The sequence below is a fragment of the Ranitomeya imitator genome, chromosome 6 (genome assembly GCF_032444005.1).
Source record: "Ranitomeya imitator isolate aRanImi1 chromosome 6, aRanImi1.pri, whole genome shotgun sequence".
Classification (NCBI taxonomy): Eukaryota; Metazoa; Chordata; class Amphibia; order Anura; family Dendrobatidae; genus Ranitomeya; species Ranitomeya imitator.
In genome coordinates, this window is record NC_091287.1 from 441,061,762 (window position 1) to 441,088,113 (window position 26,352).

The following is a 26,352-nucleotide window of genomic DNA, read 5'->3' on the forward strand; positions in this document are numbered from 1 at the left end:
TAGAGAAGGGCATTGCAGTGATTGGCTTGCTGTCTGCGGCGTCACAGGGGCTATAAAGGGGCGTTCCCGCCGACCGCCATGTTACTGCTGCTGATCTGAGCTTAGGGAGAGGTTGCTGCCGCTTCGTCAGAAGCAGGGATAGCGTTAGGCAGGGTCCATTAACCACCAAACCGCTTGTGCTGTAGCGATTTCCACTGCCCAACACCACCTTCGGTGTGCAGGGACAGTGGAAGCTACATTTTTTTTTTTTCCCCCTCAGCGCTGTAGCTCATTGGGCGTGTGTACGCCGCTGTGGAAACCAACTGCTTTTTTCAAAGCACAAATCCTCTTGTTCCTTCCTTTCTGCACAGCTATCTTTTTGGTTTGTACACACTTTTTATTTAATTTGTGCATCAGTCCACTCCTTATTGCTGCCTGCCATACCTGGCTGAGATTACTGCAGGGAGATAGTAATTGAAGGACACTCCCTGTTTTTTTTTTTTTTTTTGTGGGAGATTAAGATTGACATTTCTGCTAGAGTGCCATCCCTGTCTGTGTCATCTCTCACTCAGTGGGCCATAGAAAGCCTATTTATTTTTTTGCTTGATTTGGGTTATAAAATCTACCTGAAAAAATCACTACATCAATTAGTGGGAGAAAAATATTGGCCTCAGGGCTTGTGTGCCACTCTTGACTCCTGTGTGCATCATCACTCACTCAGTGGGCCATAGAAAGCCTATTTATTTTTTTGCTTGATTTTGGTTCTAAAATCTACCTGAAAAAATCACTACATCAATCAGTGGGAGAAAAATATTGGCCTCAGGGCTTGTGTGCCACTCCTGACTCCTGTGTGCATCATCACTCACTCAGTGGGCCATAGAAAGGCCATTTTTTTTTTTTTTTTTGCTTTATTTGGGTTCTAAATTCTACCTGAAAAAATCAATAAATCAATCAGTGGGAGATTAATATTGGCCTTTGGGCTTGTGTGCCAGTCCTAAGCGTGCCATCTCTCTCTCTCAGATAGTGGGCCATAGAAAGCCTATTTATTTTTTATTTTTTTATTGGGTTTATAAATTTTCCCTGGAAAAAAAAAAAAAGTGGGAGATTAATATTGGCCTCTGGGCTTGTGTGCCAGTCCTGAGCGTGCCATCTCTCTCACAAATAGTGGGCCATAGAAAGCCTATTTATTTATTTTTTTTTGGTTTTATAAATTCTCCCTTAAAAAAAAAAGGGAGATTAATATTGGCCTTTGGGCTTGTGTGCCAGTCCTAAGCGTGCCATCTCTCTCTGTCTCTCAGATAGTGGGCCATAGAAAGCCTATTTATTATTTTTTTTATTGGGTTTATAAATTTTCCCTGGAACAAAAAAAAAAAAGTGGGAGATAAATATTGGCCTCTGGGCTTGTGTGCCACTCCTGACTCCTGTGTGCGTCATCTCTCACTCAGTGGGCCATAGAAAGCCTTTTTTTGTTTTATTTGTTTTCTAAATTCTCCCTGAAAAAATCATTTTATTTTATTTGGTTTCTAAATTCTTCCTGAAAAAATCATTTTATTCTATTTTTTTTTTCCTAAAGTCTCCCTGAAAAAAAAAAAAAAAAACAAATCAGTGGGAGATTAATATTGCCCTTTCTGCTTGTGTGCCAGTCTTGACTCCTGGGTGTGCCATCTCTCTCTCTCTCTCCAATTGTGGGCCATAGAAAGCCTATTATTTTTGTTAGCTTGATTTGGGTTCCAAAATCTACCTGAAAAAATCACTACATCAATCAGTGGGAGATAAATATTGGCCTCTGGGCTTGTGTGCCACTCCTGACTCCTGTGTGCGTCATCTCTCACTCAGTGGGCCATAGAAAGCCTTTTTTTGTTTTATTTGTTTTCTAAATTCTCCCTGAAAAAATCATTTTATTTTATTTGGTTTCTAAATTCTTCCTGAAAAAATCATTTTATTCTATTTTTTTTTCCTAAAGTCTCCCTGAAAAAAAACAAAAAAAAACAAATCAGTGGGAGATTAATATTGCCCTTTCTGCTTGTGTGCCAGTCTTGACTCCTGGGTGTGCCATCTCTCTCTCTCTCTCCAATTGTGGGCCATAGAAAGCCTATTATTTTTTTAGCTTGATTTGGGTTCCAAAATCTACCTGAAAAAATCACTACATCAATCAGTGGGAGATAAATATTGGCCTCTGGGCTTGTGTGCCACTCCTGACTCCTGTGTGCGTCATCTCTCACTCAGTGGGCCATAGAAAGCCTTTTTTTGTTTTATTTGTTTTCTAAATTCTCCCTGAAAAAATCATTTTATTTTATTTGGTTTCTAAATTCTTCCTGAAAAAATAATTTTATTCTATTTTTTTTTTCCTAAAGTCTCCCTGAAAAAAAAAAAAAAAAAAACAAATCAGTGGGAGATTAATATTGCCCTTTCTGCTTGTGTGCCAGTCTTGACTCCTGGGTGTGCCATCTCTCTCTCTCTCTCCAATTGTGGGCCATAGAAAGCCTATTATTTTTTTAGCTTGATTTGGGTTCCAAAATTTACCTGAAAAAATCACTACATCAATCAGTGGGAGATAAATATTGGCCTCTGGGCTTGTGTGCCACTCCTGACTCCTGTGTGCGTCATCTCTCACTCAGTGGGCCATAGAAAGCCTTTTTTTGTTTTATTTGTTTTCTAAATTCTCCCTGAAAAAATCATTTTATTTTATTTGGTTTCTAAATTCTTCCTGAAAAAATCATTTTATTCTATTTTTTTTTCCTAAAGTCTCCCTGAAAAAAAAAAAAAAAAAAACAAATCAGTGGGAGATTAATATTGCCCTTTCTGCTTGTGTGCCAGTCTTGACTCCTGGGTGTGCCATCTCTCTCTCTCTCTCCAATTGTGGGCCATAGAAAGCCTATTATTTTTTTAGCTTGATTTGGGTTCCAAAATCTACCTGAAAAAATCACTACATCAATCAGTGGGAGATAAATATTGGCCTCTGGGCTTGTGTGCCACTCCTGACTCCTGTGTGCGTCATCTCTCACTCAGTGGGCCATAGAAAGCCTTTTTTTGTTTTATTTGTTTTCTAAATTCTCCCTGAAAAAATCATTTTATTTTATTTGGTTTCTAAATTCTTCCTGAAAAAATAATTTTATTCTATTTTTTTTTTTCTAAAGTCTCCCTGAAAAAAAACAAAAAAAAACAAATCAGTGGGAGATTAATGTTGCCCTTTCTGCTTGTGTGCCAGTCTTGACTCCTGGGTGTGCCATCTCTCTCTCTCTCTCCAATTGTGGGCCATAGAAAGCCTATTATTTTTTTAGCTTGATTTGGGTTCCAAAATTTACCTGAAAAAATCACTACATCAATCAGTGGGAGATAAATATTGGCCTCTGGGCTTGTGTGCCACTCCTGACTCCTGTGTGCGTCATCTCTCACTCAGTGGGCCATAGAAAGCCTTTTTTTGTTTTATTTGTTTTCTAAATTCTCCCTAAAAAAATCATTTTATTTTATTTGGTTTCTAAATTCTTCCTGAAAAAATCATTTTATTCTATTTTTTTTTCCTAAAGTCTCCCTGAAAAAAAAAAAAAAAAAACAAATCAGTGGGAGATTAATATTGCCCTTTCTGCTTGTGTGCCAGTCTTGACTCCTGGGTGTGCCATCTCTCTCTCTCTCTCTCCAATTGTGGGCCATAGAAAGCCTATTATTTTTTTAGCTTGATTTGGGTTCCAAAATCTACCTGAAAAATCACTACATCAATCAGTGGGAGATAAATATTGGCCTCTGGGCTTGTGTGCCACTCCTGACTCCTGTGTGCGTCATCTCTCACTCAGTGGGCCATAGAAAGCCTTTTTTTGTTTTATTTGTTTTCTAAATTCTTCCTGAAAAAATCATTTTATTCTATTTTTTTTTTCCTAAAGTCTCCCTGAAAAAAAAAAAAAAAATCAAATCAGTGGGAGATTAATATTTACATTTGTGCTTCAGTGACAGTCCTGCGTGTGTGGCATCTCTCTCATTTGTTGCCACCAACAACAGAGTGTGTAACATTGTGCCTGATTTTCGTTGTGGTCTCACTCACCTGTAAAGGGGTAGCTAAATATTACTGAAGTTATAGCTCACCGTGTAATTTGTGTGACAGCAACAAATACCGTTAGTTTGTTTACGTTTTTAAAACAATGAGGAAGTATGGTGGAAGAGGTCGTGGCCGGGGGCGTTCATTGTCAGCTGGTAATGAGGGTAGTGGTAGTGGTGGAGCATCAGCTGGTCGTGGGAAAAAAAATATTGCACCTAAGTCTGGAGCTGTGGAGCCAGGTTCGTCGTCTGGCTACACAAGGCCTCGAACGCTCCCTTTTCTGGGAGTAGGAAAACCGCTTTTAAAGCCGGAGCAGCAAGAGCAAGTTTTGGCTTATCTTGCTGACTCAGCCTCTAGCTCTTTTGCCTCCTCTCGTGAAACTGGTAAATGTCAAAGCAGCGCGTCGTTAGTGGATGTTCACGGTCAGGGACAAGTCGCTTCCTTGTCCTCTTCAGCAAAAAGAACAACAGAGAAGAATGCAGCAGGCGACACAACGGGTTACTCCATGGAGCTCTTTACACATACCGTCCCTGGCTTAGAAAGTGAAGCAGTTAACAGTCCATGCCCATTACAAGTTGAATCTGACATGGAGTGCACTGATGCACAGCCACAGCCAGACTACTATGCTGGTCCTTTGACTCAGACCCCAACATTGCCCTCGCAGGGTGCTGATCAAGAATCAGACCCTGATGAGACTATGTTGCCCCATCACGAACGCTATACCACCGACCGACACGGTGACACAGACGAAGTTGCACACGAGCTACAAGAAGAGGTAATAGATGACCCAGTTCTTGACCCCGATTGGCAGCCATTGGGGGAACAGGGTGCAGGCGGCAGCAGTTCTGAAGCGGAGGAGGAGGGGCCGCAGCAGGCATCAACATCGCAACAGGTTCCATCTGCCGGGCCCGTATCTTGCCCAAAACGCGTGGCAAAGCTAAAACCTGTTGGAGGACAGCGTGGCCATCCGGTTAAAGCTCAGTCTGCAATGCCTGAAAAGGTATCCGATGCTAGAAAGAGTGCAGTCTGGCATTTTTTTAAACAACATCCAATTGATCAGCGCAGTCATCTGTCAAAAATGTTCAACTACCTTAAGCAGAGGACAGAATCTGAAAAGTCTCAATACAAGTTGCATGCATAGACATTTAACCACCATGCATTTGCAAGCCTGGACTAACTACCAAACGTCCCTTAAAGTTGTAGCACTCTCGGCCAATGAAGCTAGTCAGCAACGCAACATCCCTTCCGGCAGTGTAGGGCCACCATTTTCCGCACCACCTGCAGTATCTGTGCAGGTTTCTTTGCCAGGCCAAAGCCGTCAGGGTCAGGGAATCACCAGTTTCGTAGTAGGAAACACTGCATCTAGGGCACCGGTGGCAACAATACCATCTCCCACCGTCTCTCAGTCTGCCATGTCCACCGGCACCCCCGCTAGTTCCACGATCTCCAGCTCTCCAGTCCAGCTCACCCTACATGAGACTATGGTTAGAAAAAGGAAGTACTTAGCCTCGCATCCGCGTACACAGGGTTTGAACGCACACATAGCTAGACTAATCTCGTTAGAGATGATGCCCTACCGGTTAGTTGAAAGCGAAGCTTTCAAAGCCCTGATGGACTACGCTGTACCACGCTACGAGCTACCCAGTCGACACTTTTTTTCCAGAAAAGCCATCCCAGCCCTCCACCAGCATGTTAAAGAGCGCATCGTCCATGCACTCAGGCAATCTGTGAGCACAAAGGTGCACCTGACAACAGATGCATGGACCAGTAGGCATGGCCAGGGACGTTACGTGTCCATCACGGCACACTGGGTAAATGTGGTGGATGCAGGGTCCACAGGAGACAGCAAGTTTGGGACAGTTCTGCCTAGCCCACGGTCTAGGAAACAATTGGCTGTAGCCGTTCGCACCCCCTCCTCCTCCTCTTCGTCCTCCTGCAGAAGCGAGAGCTCGTCCACAGACCGCAGTCGCACAACCACTCCATCCGCAGCTGCCACTGTTGCACACCAGGTCTCCCATTATGGGGCAGCTACTGGCAAACGTCAGCAGGCTGTATTGGCTATGAAGTGTTTGGGCGACAACAGACACACCGCGGAAGTTCTGTCCGAGTTCTTGCAGAAAGAAACGCAGTCGTGGCTGGGCACTGTAGATCTTGAGGCAGGCAAGGTAGTGAGTGATAACGGAAGGAATTTCATTGCTGCCATCTCCCTTTCCCAACTGAAACACATTCCTTGCCTGGCTCACACCTTAAACCTGGTGGTGCAGTGCTTCCTGAAAAGTTATCCGGGGTTATCCGACCTGCTCCTCAAAGTGCGTGGACTTTGCTCACATATCCGCCGTTCGCCCGTACACTCCAGCCGTATGCAGACCTATCAGCGTTCTTTGAACCTTCCCCAGCATCGCCTAATCATAGACGTTGCAACAAGGTGGAACTCAACACTGCACATGCTTCAGAGACTGTGTGAACAGAGGCGGGCTGTTATGTTTTTGTGGGAGGATACACATACACGGGCAGGCAGTAGGATGGCAGACATGGAGTTGTCAGGTGTGCAGTGGTCGAAGATTCAAGACATGTGTCAAGTCCTTCAGTGTTTTGAGGAATGCACACGGCTGGTTAGTGCAGACAACGCCATAATAAGCATGAGCATCCCCCTAATGCGTCTGCTGATGCAAAGTTTGATGCACATAAAGGATCAGGCGTCTGCAGCTGAGGAAGAGGAAAGCCTTGATGACAGTCAGCCATTGTCTGGCCAGGGCAGTGTACAGGACGAGGTAGCGGGCGAAGAGGAGGAGGAGGACGAGGAGGATGATGGGGATGATTATATTTTTAATGAGGAAGCTTTTCCGGGGCCACTGGAAATTGTTGGCGCGGCAAGGCCGAGTTCTGGTTTTTTGACACAAGTGACGTGGATTTGCCTGAAACTGCCCCTCAACCAAGCACAACCGCAGATTTGAGAACTGGAACTTTGGCCCACATGGCGGATTATGCCTTACGTATCCTCAAAAGGGACACACGCATAACTAAAATGATGAATGATGACGATTACTGGTTGGCCTGCCTCCTTGATCCTCGCTATAAAGGCAAATTGCAAAATATAATGCCACATGAGAACTTGGAACTAATATTAGCAACCAAACAATCAACTCTTGTTGACCGTTTGCTTCTGGCATTCCCTGCACACAGCGCCCGTGATCGTTCTCACACGAGCTACAGGGGCCAGCAGACCAGAGGAGTTAGAGGGGCAGAAATCAGAAGTGGCGTTGGCCAGAGGGGTTTTCTGACCAGGTTGTGGAGTGATTTTGCTATGACCGCAGACAGGACAGGTACTGCAGCATCAATTCAAAGTGACAGGAGACAACATTTGTCCAGTATGGTTACAAACTATTTTTCATCCCTTATCGATGTTCTCCCTCAACCGTCATTCCCATTTGATTACTGGGCATCAAAATTAGACACCTGGCCAGAATTGGCAGAATATGCATTGCAGGAGCTTGCTTGCCCGGCAGCTAGTGTCCTATCAGAAAGAGTATTCAGTGCTGCAGGTTCAATACTAACAGAAAAAAGGACTCGTCTGGCTACCCAAAATGTAGATGATCTAACCTTCATTAAAATGAACCACAACTGGATTTCGAAATCTTTTGCCCCACCTTGCCCGGCTGACACCTAGCTTTCCTATGAAAAGGTCTTGCCTGTGGACTATTCTGAATGCCTTTTCCAATCTCGTAATTTTCTGCACCTGATTGTCCAGCATACGACATGTTTACACCTCACTAAATGGCCAAACTCCCCACACGGGGCCGTGGTATCGACACTTGGCGACAGCACCCGTGAGAGTGCAGTTTGTCTGAAGAGGTGGGTGAGCCCGCTTTTGGTCGACGGCACTGCCACTGGGTCCCTCTTAGTACAATAAAGTGTCTCTGGCGGTGGTGGTGCGCACCCAACGTCAGACACACCGTTGTAATATGAGGGGCCCTGGGCCTGTACCGCCGGCCACAAGACAGTTTCCCCCCACCCCAGCTCAAACAGTGCTCTACCACTTGCAAAATTATCTCACAGCTCCACCAATGTTTAGTCTATGCGCTGACATCCTTCAATGCCTGCCACTGACAATACCATTGTATTGACATTTTTGTTATGTTAGGCCTTCGATGCCTGTCTGCGGTCACTCCTTCCACTAGGCCTCCACTGACCACACCACTGCTGCCCGTGTACCCCTGTAACCAATTTAAAATTGCCTACAGCCATGTGTTATTATTTTAGGCCTTCGATGCCTGTCTGCGGTGACTCCTTCCACTAGGCCTCCACTGACCACACCACTGCTGCCCGTGTACCCCTGGAACCAATTTAAAATTGCCTACAGCCATGTGTTATTATTTTAGGCCTTCGATGCCTGTCTGCGGTCACTCCTTCCACTAGGCCTCCACTGACCACACCACTGCTGCCCGTGTACCCCTGGAACCAATTTAAAATTGCCTACAGCCATGTGTTATTATTTTAGGCCTTCGATGCCTGTCTGCGGTCACTCCTTCCACTAGGCCTCCACTGACCACACCACTGCTGCCCGTGTACCCCTGGAACCAATTTAAAATTGCCTACAGCCATGTGTTATTATTTTAGGCCTTCGATGCCTGTCTGCGGTAACTCCTTCCACTAGGCCTCCACTGACCACACCACTGCTGCCCGTGTACCCCTGTAACCAATTTAAAATTGCCTACAGCCATGTGTTATTATTTTAGGCCTTCGATGCCTGTCTGTGGTCACTCCTTCCACTAGGCCTCCACTGACCACACCACTGCTGCCCGTGTACCCCTGGAACCAATTTAAAATTGCCTACAGCCATGTGTTATTATTTTAGGCCTTCGATGCCTGTCTGCGGTCACTCCTTCCACTAGGCCTCCACTGACCACACCACTGCTGCCCGTGTACCCCTGTAACCAATTTAAAATTGCCTACAGCCATGTGTTATTATTTTAGGCCTTCGATGGCTGTCTGCGGTCACTCCTTCCACTAGGCCTCCACTGACCACACCACTGCTGCCCGTGTACCCCTGGAACCAACATCAGAAAATATAAAAATAAGTATTTTGCTTATAAAAAAGAAAATACTGGAGAGATATCAAATGCAGACATTTTAACATTAAAAACAAACACATACAACAAAAATCTGGTACAGTACTAAAAATGGCCACCAGCTACAATAACTTTCTCCTGCAAGTAGTTAACTGAAAGGTTTTTTCAATTTTAAACACAGATATGGCTTCCACCGAGTGTTGTCCTGTCGCGTCTTCTTTATATTATTGCCAAGAAGATGCAAAACAATGAAAATAATAAAATCATTATTTACCAAAAAAATAGAGTAAGTCAAAACCACATTGCAAATAAACATTCATTACAAATAAAGAAGCAGGGCGCGTCCGAGGGTGAGTATATACCTAATAAGAATATAATCACCCTCGGACGCGCCCTGCTTCTTTCCGACAGCCTTCCTTCCTAAGAATCAGCCCTTCCGTGGTGTAGAGAGAGGGTGTGTTACACTCCAAGGTGTTCCCCAGGTTGCCTTTCCTGAGCTTCGATCTTCATGATCTCGTTTAGTAGTTGTCGGAAAGTAGGCTGCATTAGGCCTACAAATTGGGTATGGGGTGTAGAGAGATGGTGTGTTACACTCCAAGGTGTTCCCCAGGTTGCCTTTCCTGAGCTTCGATCTTCCGGCTCTCGTTTAGTAGTTGTTGGAAACTACGCTGCATTAGGCCTACAAATTGGGTATGGGGTGTAGAGAGATGGTGTGTTCCACTGTAGAGAGATGGTGTGTTCCACTCCAAGGTGTTCCCCAGGTTTCCTCTCCATTGCTTCGATCTTCCGGCTCTCGTTTAGTAGTTGTTGGAAACTACGCTGCATTAGGCCTACAAATTGGATATGGGGTGTAGAGAGATGGTGTGTTACACTCCAAGGTGTTCCCCAGGTTTCCTCTCCATTGCTTCGATCTTCCGGCTCTCGTTTAGTAGTTGTTGGAAACTACGCTGCATTAGGCCTACAAATTGGGTATGGGGTGTAGAGAGATGGTGTGTTACACTCCAAGGTGTTCCCCAGGTTTCCTCTCCATTGCTTCGATCTTCCGGCTCTCGTTTAGTAGTTGTTGGAAACTACGCTGCATTAGGCCTACAAATTGGGTATGGGGTGTAGAGAGATGGTGTGTTCCACTGTAGAGAGATGGTGTGTTCCACTCCAAGGTGTTCCCCAGGTTTCCTCGCCAATGCTTCGATCATCATGCTCTCGTTTAGTAGTTGTTGGAAACTACGCTGCATTAGGCCTACAAATTGGGTATGGGGTGTAGAGAGATGGTGTGTTCCACTCCAAGGTGTTCTCCAGGTTGCCTTTCCTGAACTTCTATCTTCAGGCTCTCATTAAATTGTGGTTAAACGGAACAACTGCATTTGGCGTACTAGTTGGTTTGGGGCCTACTATCGGTGTCTGCCGCTCCTTGCTGTTCTCCTGGTTTCCTGTCCTGAAATTCCGTTTTCAGGCGCTCGTTAAGTAGTTGTTAATGTTAGACTGCATTTGGCCTACTAGTTGGGTTGGGGCCTACTATCGGTGTCTGCCACTCCTTGCTGTTCTCCTCCACTGAACAAAGCTGTGCCGCCTGTTTACTACTGTTGCCAATTTTGAACTGCATTTCGACTACTTACTGATTTGGGCCTACTCTCTGTGTCAGCCTCTCATTCCAGTTGTCCTCCACTGCAATGCCCCCTGATTAGTCCTGTGTTACCAATTTTGAACTGCATTTAGCCCACTTTATTCTTTGGGCCTATATCTGTGTTTCCTCCTCATCCTGCCCATTGCCCAGCCAGTGATAGATGAGTCTGCTGGTACATTGACCCATAACGCAACATTTCCCGTGCACGCTACACTGCAAGATTGTGACCCTGCTGAAAGTCAGGTCCCCCTTCCCGCATACCATACCACCTTACACGGGGACAAACAGGAAGGTGCAGATGAAAGTGCAGGTTCCTTCATCAGGTGGGGGGAGGAATACTAGTTGGCGACGTCACTGGCACAGGGCCTCTCATGGTACGCAAAAGTGTTGCTGCCGGTGGGAGGCGCCCCCGCCGTGCAAACACACCGCTGTACTTTGAGGGGCCCTGTGCCAGTGCCAATGCCAACGAGTGGGCCCCCCCTGCTTGCTCAGGTTCACAGCACTTGCAAAGTTGAAATACTTACCTCTCCCTGCTCCACTGCCGTGACATGGTCCAGATTTCCTGGGCCCACTAATTACTTGAACCAGCCCTACCCACCACAACTTTAGCCAAATGACCCCCAATTTCAAATGCCTTCCAATTATTATAAGGTAAATTACGCTTGACAAGCTTCATTAAGAAGAATGGATGGTTTTGACATTAAAATGGGCACTCTAGGTGTTTTCCTGGCCCCCACTCACTGCCGACTATGCTGCCCCATTGACTTGCATTGGGTTTCGTGTTTCGGTCAATCCCGACTTTACGTCATAATCGGGCGATTTCACTCGACCCGACTTTTGAGATAGTCGGGTTTCGCGAAACCCGGCTCCACTCTAAAAAGGTCAAGGTCGCTCAACTCTAGCCAGGACCTGTTTGTAGCATTTTCCACTGCCATCTCAATAGCTGCACCCCTGTTGGTATCCATTACTATAATTAGAAGATTAAAGAGCCTCTGTCACCTGTCTGTTGCTGCCTTCTTTATTTCTGTAAGAAAACAACTGGCAGCCACAAACTGGTGACTTTATTAATAAATGATATTTATTAGCAAAAATGTCCCCAAATGTCTCCAATGCTAGACTAAATGACCAGACTTTACATCAAAAGTTGGATCTGAACTTCCGGGAAGTGGAATCTTGGCATGCAGAGCGGAACCCCACAACACTCCATGGCCTCTTCACTATCAAAGCGTGAGAATTTGTGTGTTATTGCAAGATCTTAGACTAAACCAGAACTGCTTCATTCTTTACTAAACAGCAATTAGCGATCAGATCAGTAAAGGTACCTTCACACTGAACAATTTAACAACGATATCGCTAGCGATCCATGACGTTGCAGCGTCCTGGATAGCGATATCGTTGTGTTTGACACGCAGCAGCGATCTGGATCCTGCTGTGACATCGTTGGTCGGAGCAGAAAGGCCAGAACTTTATTTCGTCGCTAGACCTCCTGCAGACATCGCTGAATCGGCGTGTGTGATGCCGATTCAGCGATGTCTTCACTGGTAACCAGGGTAAATATCGGGTTACTAAGCGCAGGGCCGCGCTTAGTAACCCAATGTTTACCCTGGTTACCAGTGTAAATGTAAAAAAAAAAAAACACTACATACTTACATTCCGGTGTCTGTCGCGTCCCTCGGCGCTCTGCTTCCCTGCACTGTCAGCGCCGGCCATAAAGCAGATTACAGCGGTGACGTCACCGCTCTGCTTTACGGCCAGCCGGCGCTCACAGTCAGTGCAGGGAAGCAGAGCGCCGGGGGACAGACACCGGAATGTAAGTATGTAGTGTTTGGTTTTTTTACATTTACACTGGTAACGAGGGTAAACATCGGGTTACTGAGTGCGGCCCTGCGCTTAGTAACCCGATGTTTACCCTGGTTACCCGGGGACTTCGCATAGTTGGTCGCTGGAGAGCTGTCTGTGTGACATCGTTGTCTAGATCGCTGCAGCGTCGCTAAATGTGACGGTACCTTAACCGCTCTAATGAGGCCTTTTCCTGTATGCAGCTTACTGCATTGGTGCACTCATAAAGCATTATCTTATAGCGCTGACAACCTCTCTGCTCTTCCATCTATACAGGCAACATTGCATCTTTGGGAATGCAATACAAAATAAATGTCTAAGGGTATGTTTCCACAGTGAGGATTCCCTGCGCTTTGGACCCAGCGGATACCCCACTCCGCCCAAAGCGCTGCGCCCTGTTGTACACACGGTGATTTAGGGATGTGTTCATTGAACACATGTGGAATCACCGCATCGTATTCATAGACTGTGTTATTTATCTTGCGGAGATGGAGTGTCTCTGCAAGATAAATTGACATGCTGAGGTCTGGAAAGACACGCCGCATGTCCGGTTACACAGGGGCTGCCGGATGCAGTCCTGCATGCATAGTGGAGACAGGATTTCATAAAATCCCCTCCACTATGCTGTAACATCTGGACGCTGCGGATTTGACGCTGCAGCTGTACGCAGCCAATCCGCAGCAAATCCTGAAGGCTTCCTGACCGTGGAAACATACCCTAAAGGTTATTGCAAATAACACACATTTTTTATCAAGTTTTTTTATAGAGTAAAAAATACGAAAATTATCAAGTATGGACTGGCTTACTGTGGAACAGGTAAATAGCTGGCACAATACACTTGATTCACTATACAGACCAAGCCAGCAGCTCTTCATTCATTCATTCATTCATTCATTCATGATGCACAGGTAATTTGTGAATGATGGTAATGTACTATTTGTATGAAGCTGAGAAGTTACCTCCAGAGTCAATGTTACTGGTTGGCTCCTGGCAATGCATCCTAGCCAGACACCTAATATGATACATTTCATTACCCAGTACAGAGAAACAAAGCTATTTACAATTGAATTAGTACACTGTTTCTTGATACGTAAGTCAACCCACTAGTTAATAACATGTTTGAAGTCTCCAAAGTCTCCAGTGATAGTGGTCCAGAGTCTGAAACTCCAATGACTACTGGAACAAAGGTACTTAACTTATAGCACACAGTAGCTTCAGCTCTTAAAATGATCTTCTAGCCTTAGCGGAAAAAGGTCCATAGACTATACAGTAATGTTAGAGTAATGCTCTATAAACAAAAATACCCTTTAAAAGAAAAAAATGCATTGATTTTAAAGCCATCTACATTATGCCTTGTCACACTCAACACTAGCTATTTCATAACTTTGGACCTTAGTTTAAATGGGTTGTTTTAAAAAAATGGGGTTATAATGGTTAAAAATAGAAATGCGCATGCTCAACTAATGGACATGCTGCCCTTGTCCTTTCCATCAGGTAACCCCTGCAATGGTAGGCTGTAGCGGTCATCTGCCATCTGAGACAGAAAACAAAAATAGAAGATGTCCTATGCCAGGAGACATAATGAAGAGACTGGCAGAGAGTCAAGTAGCAGTGCATAGGAGCTTCAGGGTGTGTTAGTTGAGTATGTGTTTAGATTTTAAGACCACCATGTGTCCATTTTTTAAATAATAAAATTTAGTGGACAATCCCTTTAACTTAGGTCATCCAGAGGTTGCATAATGTGCAATTACTCAGACAAAATTGTTAACTCTTGAGATGAGCAAGCACTAAAATGCTTGGATGCTCTTAGTCAAACTGAGAAATTCCTAATGCTGGTTTCGTGTAACTAGTATAATGGGAGTCAATAGAAAATCTGAGCATTTTTCCAGCAGATCTTAGGAGGTCTGGGGGGGCAATGAAAATGTTGAAATGGATGGAAAAAGTGCAGAATGGAAGAAAAACAGCATTGACTAGACCCTGAGAAGCATCTCTGCATCTCAGATTGCTGTTGAGAATATTGGTGTCACACTTTTAATCCATTTTAAGAACTGACAATAAAAAATTTAAGATTGGGAAATTGGAATTTACAGTAAAAAATATTAAAAACATTTACCGTATATACTCGAGTATAAGGCGACCCGAGTATAAGCCGACCCCCCTAATTTTGCCACAAAAAACTGGGAAAACTTATTGACTCGAGTATAAGCCTAGGATGGAAATGCAGCAACTACCAGTGAATTTCAAAAATAAAAATAGATACCAATAAAAGTAAAATTAATTGAGACATCAGTAGCTGCGTTCATATATCCCCATATCTGCCCCATACTGTGCTCTGCTGCGTTCATATATCCCCATATCTGCCCCATACTGTGCTCTGCTGCGTTCATACAGTGCCTACAAGTAGTATTCAACCCCCTGCAGATTTAGCAGGTTTAATAAGATGCAAATAAGTTAGAGCCTTCAAACTTCAAACAAGAGCAGGATTTATTAACAGATGCATAAATCTTACAAACCAAAAAGTTTTGTTGCTCAGTTAAATTTTTATAAATTTTAAACATAAAAGTGTGGGTCAATTATTATTCAACCCCTAGGTTTAATATTTTGTGGAATAACCTTTGTTTGCAATTACAGCTAATAATCGTCTTTTATAAGACCTGATCAGGCCGGCACAGGTCTCTGGAGTTATCTTGGCCCACTCCTCCATGCAGATCTTCTCCAAGTTATCTAGGTTCTTTGGGTGTCTCATGTGGACTTTAATCTTGAGCTCCTTCCACAAGTTTTCAATTGGGTTAAGGTCAGGAGACTGACTAGGCCACTGCAACACCTTGATTTTTTGCCTCTTGAACCAGGCCTTGATTTTCTTGGCTGTGTGCTTTGGGTCGTTGTCTTGTTGGAAGATGAAATGACGACCCATCTTAAGATCCTTGATGGAGGAGCGGAGGTTCTTGGCCAAAATCTCCAGGTAGGCCGTGCTATCCATCTTCCCATGGATGCGAACCAGATGGCCAGGCCCCTTGGCTGAGAAACAGCCCCACAGCATGATGCTGCCACCACCATGCTTGACTGTAGGGATGGTATTCTTGGGGTCGTATGCAGTGCCATCCAGTCTCCAAACGTCACGTGTGTGGTTGGCACCGAAGATCTCGATCTTGGTCTCATCAGACCAGAGAACCTTGAACCAGTCAGTCTCAGAGTCCTCCAAGTGATCATGAGCAAACTATAGACGAGCCTTGACATGACGCTTTGAAAGTAAAGGTACCTTACGGGCTCGTCTGGAACAGAGACCATTGTGGTGGAGTACGTTACTTATGGTATTGACTGAAACCAATGTCCTCACTGCCATGAGATCTTCCTGGAGCTCCTTCCTTGTTGTCCTTGGGTTAGCCTTGACTCTTCGGACAAGCCTGGCCTCGGCACAGGAGGAAACTTTCAAAGGCTGTCCAGTCCGTGGAAGGCTAACAGTAGTTCCATAAGCCTTCCACTTCCGGATGATGCTCCCAACAGTGGAGACAGGTAGGCCCAACTCCTTGGAAAGGGTTTTGTACCCCTTGCCAGCCTTGTGACCCTCCACGATCTTGTCTCTGATGGCCTTGGAATGCTCCTTTGTCTTTCCCATGTTGACCATGCATGAGTGCTGTTCACAAGTTTGGGGAGGGTCTTAAATAGTCAGAAAAGGCTGGAAAAAGAGATAATTAATCCAAACATGTGAAGCTCATTGTTCTTTGTGCCTGAACTACTTCTTAATACTTTAGGGGAACCAAACAGAATTCTGGTGGGTTGAGGGGTTGAATAATAAATGACCCTCTGAAAAGACTTTTCACAATTTAAAAAAGAAAATAAACAAAGAAATAACATTCTTTTTTGCTGCAGTGCATTTCACACTTCCAAGCTGATCTACAGTCCAAATGTCACAATGCCAAGTTAATTCCAAATGTGTAAACCTGCTAAATCTGCAGGGGGTTGAATACTACTTGTAGGCACTGTGCTCTGCTGCGTTCATATATCCCCATATCTGCCCCATACTGAGCTCTGCTGCGTTCATATATCCCCATATCTGCCCCATACTGTGCTCTGCTGCGTTCATATATCCCCATATCTGCCCCATACTGTGCTCTGCTGCGTTCATATATCCCCATATCTGCCCCATACTGTGCTCTGCTGCGTTCATATATCCCCATATCTGCCCCATACTGTGCTCTGCTGCGTTCATATATCCCCATATCTGCCCCATACTGTGCTCTGCTGCGTTCATATATCCCCATATCTGCCCCATACTGTGCTCTGCTGCGTTCATATATCCCCATATCTGCCCCATACTGTGCTCTGCTGCGTTCATATATCCCCATATCTGCCCCATACTGTGCTCTGCTGCGTTCATATATCCCCATATCTGCCCCATACTGTGCTGTGCTGCGTTCATATTGCCCCATAGATGCTCGGTATAAGTCTGTGCCATGGCCGCTGCTACTGCTGCAATAAAAAAAAAAAAAAGCCATACTCACCTCGCTGATTGCAGCTCCCAGCGTCCGGTCCCGGCGTCTCTCTGCACTGACTGATCAGGCAGAGGGCGCCGCGCACACTAGTGCATCATCGCGCCCTCTGACCTGAACAGTCAGAGCGCAGATAGACGCCGGGAAGATGGATCGGCGCCCGGCGGCTGGAACGTGGACAGGTGAATATAACATACTCACCTAGTCCTGGCGATCCTCGCGCTGTCCCCGCTTGTCACAGCTGTCTTCGGTGCCGCAGATTCTTTCTCTATCAGCGGTCACCGGCACCGCTGATTAGAAAAATGAATAGGCGGCTCCGCCCTTATGGGAGGTGGAGCCGCCTATTCATTTTTCTAATGAGCGGTCCCACGTGACCGCTGAAGAGAGGAAGAAGCTGCAGCGCCGAAGCCCGTGGGACGGCAGGGACAGCGCGAGGATCGCTGGGACTAGGTAAGTATACCTCAGCGCCCTCTCACCCGCCGACCCCACCGCTACCGTGACTCGAGTATAAGCCGAGGGGGGCACTTTCAGCCCAAAAATTTGGGCTGAAAATCTCGGCTTATACTCGAGTATATACGGTACTTGTATATAAGGCACAATTTAAAAAGGTTTTAAAAGAAATAATAAATTAAGTAAACCAAAAACTTTATTAAAACATTGGGAATTTCAATGTAATTTAGCAAGGAAGAAAGAACTCTCAAAAATATGATTTAAGAGGGACTCAGATACACCCTGTATTAGAGACAAGGGAGGGCCTCATACACATTCTGTTCAAATTGTCATGTTGTGGTACCCCTAGACTCTTAAAGTCTATGCACTAAGTGTAAAGCCTGCCAAAAATTACAAGCAGGGTCAGCCTTACACCCTTGAAGGCAACAACTGGAGTGCCTCATAAAAAAATTATAAAAAGTGTAGTTGTGGCACTTCTACACTCAAAAAGGCTCTGCACATAGTGCAAAGCCATGAAAAAATGATAACGATAGTAAAACAGTCATTCCTAGTCCCTTGCAGGCAACAATTGCAGGCCTCATTAAAATATTTTGAAAGTGTAGTTGATGTACTCCTACACTCATAAAGGCTTCGCACAAAGTGCAAAGAGAAGAAGAAATTATGATCACGTTAATCCAGTCATCTATAGACCCTTGAAGACAACAACTGGCGGGCTTCATTCAAATATTAAAAATAAGACAACACTTTATGTTCTGCTGTTATCTGGTGATGTGGAAAAGTTGGGGGACAGAGAGGGACAAGATGGACAGCTCATGCCAGGTGTCCAGCTTTGAGACCCAAAGGCTGATGTTCGCACAGGAATTAGGGAGTACGCTGGTTTTGTTGGCCAGGTATTGCTTGACCATCTTTAAAATCTTTTCCCTCCTTGGCTAAAATACCTGGTCATAAGGGACTGGAAGCTGGGAGGATGTCATGAATTTGGCCCAGGCCCTTGACAGTGTACCCCTGACTCTGCTATACCTGGCGTGTGTCTTCCTTGCCTCTTCTCCTTGGTTGGGCAAGGAAGCTTGCCCCCTGCTGCTAACGTTGTCTGATGGGAATTTTTTCAACATATTAACTACAATGGCCTTCTGGTATAGCACCATTTTAGTAGACCTCTTTGTGGAGTCCTCAAAGTCTTGGAGAGCTGCACAAATGTCAAACATCCATGCCCACCCTTCAGTTATTTATGTGCGGAGGCTGACCAGAATACCAATGGGTGTGTTGGAGCTGGTATTCCACAACAGTCCTCTGCTGCTCACAATGCCTTGCCAGCATGTGGAGTTTTAGAATGTGGTGACATCACACACCAGTCAGTGAGCTAGCAATTGTATGTGCTGCAGCAGTACCACCAGAGAGGCGGCAGCTGTAGCTGACTTGTAGAAATTGTAGCTGACCCGGCAAACCTTGACCAGAAGCTGTGGCAAATCTGAGTAGGTTTTCATAAACCTCTGAACTTCCAAGTTGACCACGTGGGCCAAACATGGTAAATGTGTGAGCTTGCCAAGCTTCACAGCCACCACCAGGTTATGCCCATTTTCACACACGATCGATCATGCCTGATGGGAGGTTTAGCAGTGAGAGCCACAGATCTATCTGGTATGTTATTCCTTTCAATAACTCTGCCGCTGTATGCAGTTTGACTCTTAAACAAATTAACTTCAGCAGAGCCTGATGCAGCTTCACTGAGGCAGTGCTGCAGAGCTTCCAGCTTGCGACTGATTTGGGCGACATGCTCTGAGATAGCACATCGGAGATGAAGGATCAGGAGGAGCAAGAGGGGGTGCAGGAACTGGTATAGGAGGTGGAGGATACCGTGATAGAAGTATGGCCAGCAATCATTGGCAAAGGTAGGCCTGGGTGGGACTCAGACCCGGCCTCTACAATGTTCACCCTATGTGCCATTGGGGAAATGTAGCGTCCTTGGCCATAAGTGCTTATCCACGTGTTGGTCGTTAAGTGGACAATCCCAGTAACTGCTTTCATAAGGACACGGGTAGCAGGCCAATGTTTTTTATTTCAAACCAACAAAATTTCACATTAAGTTGGTTCTACAGTATATATAGCAATAGAACATTTTTGAACAACCAAATTTGTACACCTGTAGCAGGCCAATTTGGGTTTTTATTACAAACCAACAAAATTTCACGCAAAGCAGGTTCTACAGTATATCTGAGTATAGTCAGTTTTTGGAACCAAAAAATGTTTTTTAAAAATGTTAACTCACCATAATTTACACAAAGCACGGTTAACTCTAAGGATGACTAATTGAACCCAGAAAAAAATTTTTATGCTTTTTGGGAGTTATAGATTCCACCATAATGTAATAATAATCGCATTATACTGTATGGATGATTAATTGAATCCAGAAAATTGTTTGAACATAAATATTTTGAAAGTGTAATTGATGTACACACAAATGCTTTGCAGAAAGTGCCAGGAAAAAAATATAAGGAGGGTGTCTGCTTTTTCTTCTCCTTCCATGGGAGGGAGCACCCAACATGTAGAAATGGGTGACATCCCCCTGTGTCACCTGCATTAATGCCTGCTCCCACATAGGAGGTGGGGAACCCCAAGGACAGTCCGATCTTTCAGGGGTTGTAGCCTCATCTCGAGCTGCATCGAGGAGCCTCACTCAGGCTTGTTCATTTCTCAAGAAGAGTTCATCAGGCTGCCTTCATTCTCGGATCACACCCACTGCATACCAGTGATGTTGCCCCTCCAATTTGAGGAACATGACCCTGATTCCAGCTGTCAGCTCTTGCAGCCTTCGAGGTAAATGTTCCATCTGCACCGCCCACTGGTTGAACAAGTTGTGATGACGAGTCCCAAACTCTTCTTTAGACCCCATCTCGGCTGCTGGTCTTACATAATGACATCTCCCTCGCATACCATTTGTCAGTACCTTGCAGCTTGTGGGCCTGCTTGCATGTCTCCAGCTCTGGTCCTGAATCTCTTCCTTCTCTAATCTGACCAGCCTAGACCTCGCAGTCTGCTCACCAGTTCCTGGATCTAGGCTCTCCTGTCTGCAGTCCCCAAAAACCCCAGTGGAGTGAAGGCTGCCTCCTGGGTTTGGGCCTGGGTTTGGTCATTGGTGGTTCCGGGAAAGCGGCCAGTTCCAGACCACAGGCTCCTGCCACCTCCGCTGTGGCGCAAAATTGATCTAGCTCCAATATTCCGCTGGGTAATCCCCCATGACTCTCATGTGATTCTGCTAACATTGTCACCTACTAAGCATGTTACACTGTATGGATGACTAATTGAATACAGGAAAAGGTTTCAATGCTTTTTTAGGGTGTTATATACCACTTAAAAATATAACAGGATGCATGTAATACTCTATGGATGACTAATTGAATCCACAAATATTTTTCAATGCTTTTTTGGAGTGTTATATCCCTCTGAAATGTAGCAGAAAGCACATAATGACTAATTGAATCCATAAATATTTTTCAAAACTTCTTTGGAGTGTTATAAAACACCAAAATATACCATAAAGCACATAATACTCTGTGGGTGAGTAATTAAATCCAGGACATTTTTCAACGCCTTTTTTGAATGTTATATAACACCGAAATGTACCACAAAGCATTTAATGCTTAATGGGTGAGTAACTCATCCTATCTAAAAAACTGGAGAACTCTATCTAAAATAGTAGTACATAATCCTTTATTAGTACAATAATTTAAAAAATTCCAAGGGTTACAAGTTAGTACATGATGAAGCAACACATGGTACACTTTGGTAATTAAGTACTTTCAATTCATTAAACAGTATATTCTTTATTATATAAATAATATTATGTCTTTAAATCACATATGTAAAAACTTCAGAGGATATTCCCATTAAAAAATGTTTTTTTTAGAAGGATTACATGGTGAAAGGGGAATGTGTTTAAAAACCTGCTTGTGCAGAACAGAGGGAAATGTCCAATAGAAAAATAAAGGTAAGTATATTTCTTTTCAATGCATGTAGGTGAACTAATCCTACTAAGTCCCAAAATTAGTTATATATATATTTATTTAAACCTAGAGTATAACACAACAATTCCCATATGGATTTCTAAAGAAATTACCTCTGTATGTTGCAGAAAGCTGCCAGGCACTATTAAACTTCCAATGTCAAAGTGGTATGTATAAAGTGCATAAGAGAAAGTGCAAACAATGCATGTACAAGTGCTTCAATAGTGCAGGGAAGCCTCCCCAACAAGACCCACAGACAATTCAGAAGAACATATACATTAGCACTAGCCCAGTACCGGCGAACCACGCGAAGAGACCCCTTAACGTGCGTTTCGCGTTTGCTTCCTCTGAAGGGGTGTCTTCATGTAATACTGAGTTATTGAATACAGAATAAATTTCCAATGCTTTTTGGGAACCTTTGGGACTGCAAAGCCCTAAGCCCTGCCTAGAGACTGTATTAAGCCTACTCTTGCAACTGTTCCTCCCTAGGCTAAATGCAGAATGTATCTGATACAAACAGCAAAGCACAAGATTAGCTTGGATGGCCTGTTAGCATGATTGTTCAGCAACAGCACCGTTATCAACACTTGAGGACTCTGATTCATTAAACTGTGCACACACAGGCCTGGACAAGCATGCTTTCCCTCCAATAAGAACTGTCCCTGAGCTGTGCAATGGTGTCAGTGTGCTGAGCATGGCAGCGTCTCTCCCTTTATAAGCTATGATGAGGTCATACGGTCAGTCAATCTCCGTGATGCCACTATCAAGATGGCTACAGCATTACAGTGACTCACAGGCGCCAAACATGTGGTGCGGGGATTTTAGTTTCAATTTCAAGCGTCGGCTTATGCTCACCGAGATCCGAGCACATCCAAGCACCCAGATATCCAAGTATCTTTGAAACGTTCGCTCATCCCTAGTTAACTCTCTTTCACCTGTTATCCTGTTTGTTGAGGTTCTAGGAAAAAACATATTATACTTTTATACCGCTATAAAGCTGTGGCTGAATCAGCCTTTGCTTTTCTTTATAAACATGTCCTTTCTCACTGTGATTATTTTTCTTCTTAATATTAGTCTTAACAGACCAGAAAGAACATTTTCAGTACAAACTAGAGCGGAGAGGATCAGGAGAAGTCTAAATTACCAGTTTTTCAGATTTTTGAGGGAAATTTGATTCGCAGTGAAATTATTCTCCACGAATTTAAAGTCCATTATTATGTTCTTGGGTCCTTCCATACCCCACAGCATAATAAATGTAAGATATAAAAAAAATTAAAAAATCCATATACTCACATCACTGTTCACCTGTGTGGCCCCTGCACCTCTCACTGTCACCTATAATGAATCTCTCCTTATCCTCCTGTTACCACCACAAGCGCTGAATCCCGAGGCCCCTTCATTCCAGCCCAAGAGTTCCCGAGAGGCCCAGGAGCATTTTGCGCAAGCGGGCAAAAAATCACAACCTCACATGCGCCATGACCTGGTGGTCTTCAGCTCACATGGCAGTGATAAGATGAGGCAAGGACCAGATATTTGACAATGAGTAACAGAGGGGCTGGAGAGCTGAGCGGTCAGGTCAGTATAAGTATTTATATTTTTTTAGCCTTATTTTTTAAACAACTTGCTGTGCAATTTACTTGTATCATAATTTATCACGTCTTTTAACTGTTGCAGGCTTCAAAATTGAGAAGTGGTTACAAAAAGTAACAGGCTCATTCTTTAGGTTATTTAAAGTTTAAGTTACAAGAATGATGTCAGCGGGGAAAAAAACAACAGAAAAAGCAACAACAAAGACACTTCAGAAAAGCACTGATGGCATTTTGTTGAGGTGTCTTCACCTTGTAAAACTCTGCATGTTCGATGGCATCTAAAAGACGCTGTGTTCTCATACCCTTTTGAGATTAGGTTTTACCACCCCAAATGCTCCTTGTCCACAACCTGTGCAGCATCTATACAAAACAGCCCTGAACAGGTTGCAATGAATAGAAAAGCAGATGAGACCAATCTGGTCTCCATAATAGCTCTATAACACAGAAGCATGAGACAAAACAAATAAATGATAATAACTTGATATCAACATGACATTTAATGAATACAGTAATGTAATGACTATTGACTCCCACATAGAGAAGATATAATTATTGATCATTCATACAGTAGATGTTCGCAAATCAAGGCTGTGATAGATGTAATCATTACAAGTCGTTTTTACCCTTACTAGTAAGTAATAATATAGGATCACTTTGGCAACTGCTTCATGTATTGTAATTTGTTTGAAAATATCTAGAATATCTATTATAATCTAATAATGTCTATAGGAGAACTACTGTTGACAGATGTTAATGCCAATAACTGCATCAGCGTAAAAGAACAGGCATCTATCTATATATTTACTTTTATCGTGAAATATACTAATGTCACTATGGATCATTATTTAACACTAGATGGTGGCCCGATTCTAACGCATCGGGTATTCTAGAATATGCATGTCCACGTAGTATATTGCCCAGCCACGTAGTATATTGCCCAGCGACGTAGTATACAGCACAGAGCCACGTAGTATATTGCCCAGTCACATACTATATTGCCCAGCTATGTAGTATATTGCCCAGTCACGCAGTATATTGCACAGCCACGTAGTATATTGCACAGCCCACGTAGTATATTGCCCAGTCACGTAGTATATTGCACAGCCCACGTAGTATATTGCCTAGTCACGTAGTATATTGCCCAGCCACGTAGTATATTGCCCAGCAACGTAGTATACAGCAGAGAGCATATTGCCCAGCCACGTAGTATATTGCCCAGTTACATAGTATATTGCCCAGTGACGTAGAGCACAGAGCCATGTAGTATATTGCCCAGCCACGTAGTATATTGCCCTGCGACGTAGTATACAGCACAGAGCTATGTAGTATATTGCCCAGCCACGTATGTCACAGGTTAAAAAATAAAAAATAAACATACTCACCTAACGATCCGAGGGCTCCTTGTAGTTCTGTTGCCTGTTCGCCAGATTCTGGTCCCAGGGTGTGATGACGTCGCGGTAACATGACCGTGATGTCATGGCAGGTCCTTCTCGTGCAGGACCTGTGATGACGTCACGGTCACATGACCGTGACGTCATGGAAGGTCCTTATCGCGCAGGCGCGCAGGACCTGTGATGACATCACGGTCACATGACCGTGACATCATGGAAGGTCCTTCTCGCGCAGGCGCGCAGGACCTGTGATGACGTTGCGGTCACATGACCGTGACGTCATGGAAGGTCCTTGTCGCATACCATCTTTAGCACCAGAGCGTCGCGAGGAGTGGGAAAGGCATCGGAGGGTGAGTATATGATGATTTTTTATTTTTTAAATTATTTTTAACATTAGATCTTTTTACTATTGACGCTGCAAAGGCAGCATCAATAGTAAAAACTTAGTCACACAGGGTTAATAGCGGCGGTAACGGAGTGAGTTACCCGCGGCATAACGCGGTCCGTTACCGCTGGCATTAACCCTGTGTGAGCGCTGACTGCGGGGAGTATGGAGCGGGCACTGACGGCAGGGGAGTAGGGAGGGACTAATCGGACTGTGGCCGTCACTGATTGGTCGCGGCAGCCATGACAGGCAGCTGGCGAGACCAATCAGCGACTTGGATTCCATGACAGAGGCCGCGACCAATGAATATCTGTGACAGACAGACAGACAGTCGGAAGTGACCCTTAGACAATTATATAGTAGATTGGCTTCTATTTCTTAGCTTTTCAGACTCTCCTAAACAACTATATGGCTCTTGGAGAAAGAGAAGACCTCATGGATTCCCCGAAGTGTTCGAAAATCTCCTCAGCACTGCCAAAGTCTCCTGAAACCTTCTGGGAAGCAGAACTATAGAAGAGTTTCTTGTGAGTAAAGCTGTTATGCTCCATCATCAGACAGAACCGATGCATTGAGGGGGCAGGAAATGGGGTGCAGAGGAGGAGTTGTCCAGAAAAGGGATGTGGTTTTAAAATATTTTGGGGGGCAAGTTCTGTGCAAACCAATCAAACTTAATCAAACCTTAGGCTAGTCATTATAGATAGATCTGAAAGAGACAGAAATCACCAAAAATTGGTAAAGATGTACTTTATCAAAATAGGCAATAGGAAAAGCATTATCATAGGAGGGCCTGGGAGAGGAGAATCTGTGGAAATACAATTTCATATGATTACACAGATTTGAGTGTATTTATATGTAAATTCTAAGTATTTATATGCTAATAACAAATTTACAGTGATGTGGAATTGAGAGAAGAACATCCAGGTTAGGCTAGGAAGAAGTCTGTAAATGGTGCAATGTTCTGTTTAACCTTATGATATAACCTCTTCAGAGAAGAATATGACTGGAACTTGAGTGCCACCTATTGGGGGTAGCAATCCCTAAAGTCAATATTGACCTTTTAATGAGCCTTGTCACAAGATAACAAACCAAATCAGACACTCCATTTGTAGACACATGTTTGTGCCTCATCAGTGTCAAGAGAAGCAATAGTGTGCAATAGTCACACCATACAAGTACCCTCTGGCTCAAGACAGAATCAGCTGTGGAGAATATCCACTAAATAAAACATAACCTTTAATGATAAAATGCTAAAAAATGCGCACCCAACAGGACACAAACAACGAATAAAGTGCTCAGGTGCTCCAGTGCTCAATATAAAAACGTAATGGTTTGATCTCACCCAAGCTGCCGGACACCGTATACTTCCAAACGACACAAAAGAGATCCAGGGTTGTAAGGCAGAGGCAGGGCTGAGGTTCAAATATCTACCCTGTAGCCCCTGTGTAACTCCTGTCCTGACAAGGACAGGCCCCAAATGGACCTCACTATAGGGGACCAACACACCCAAT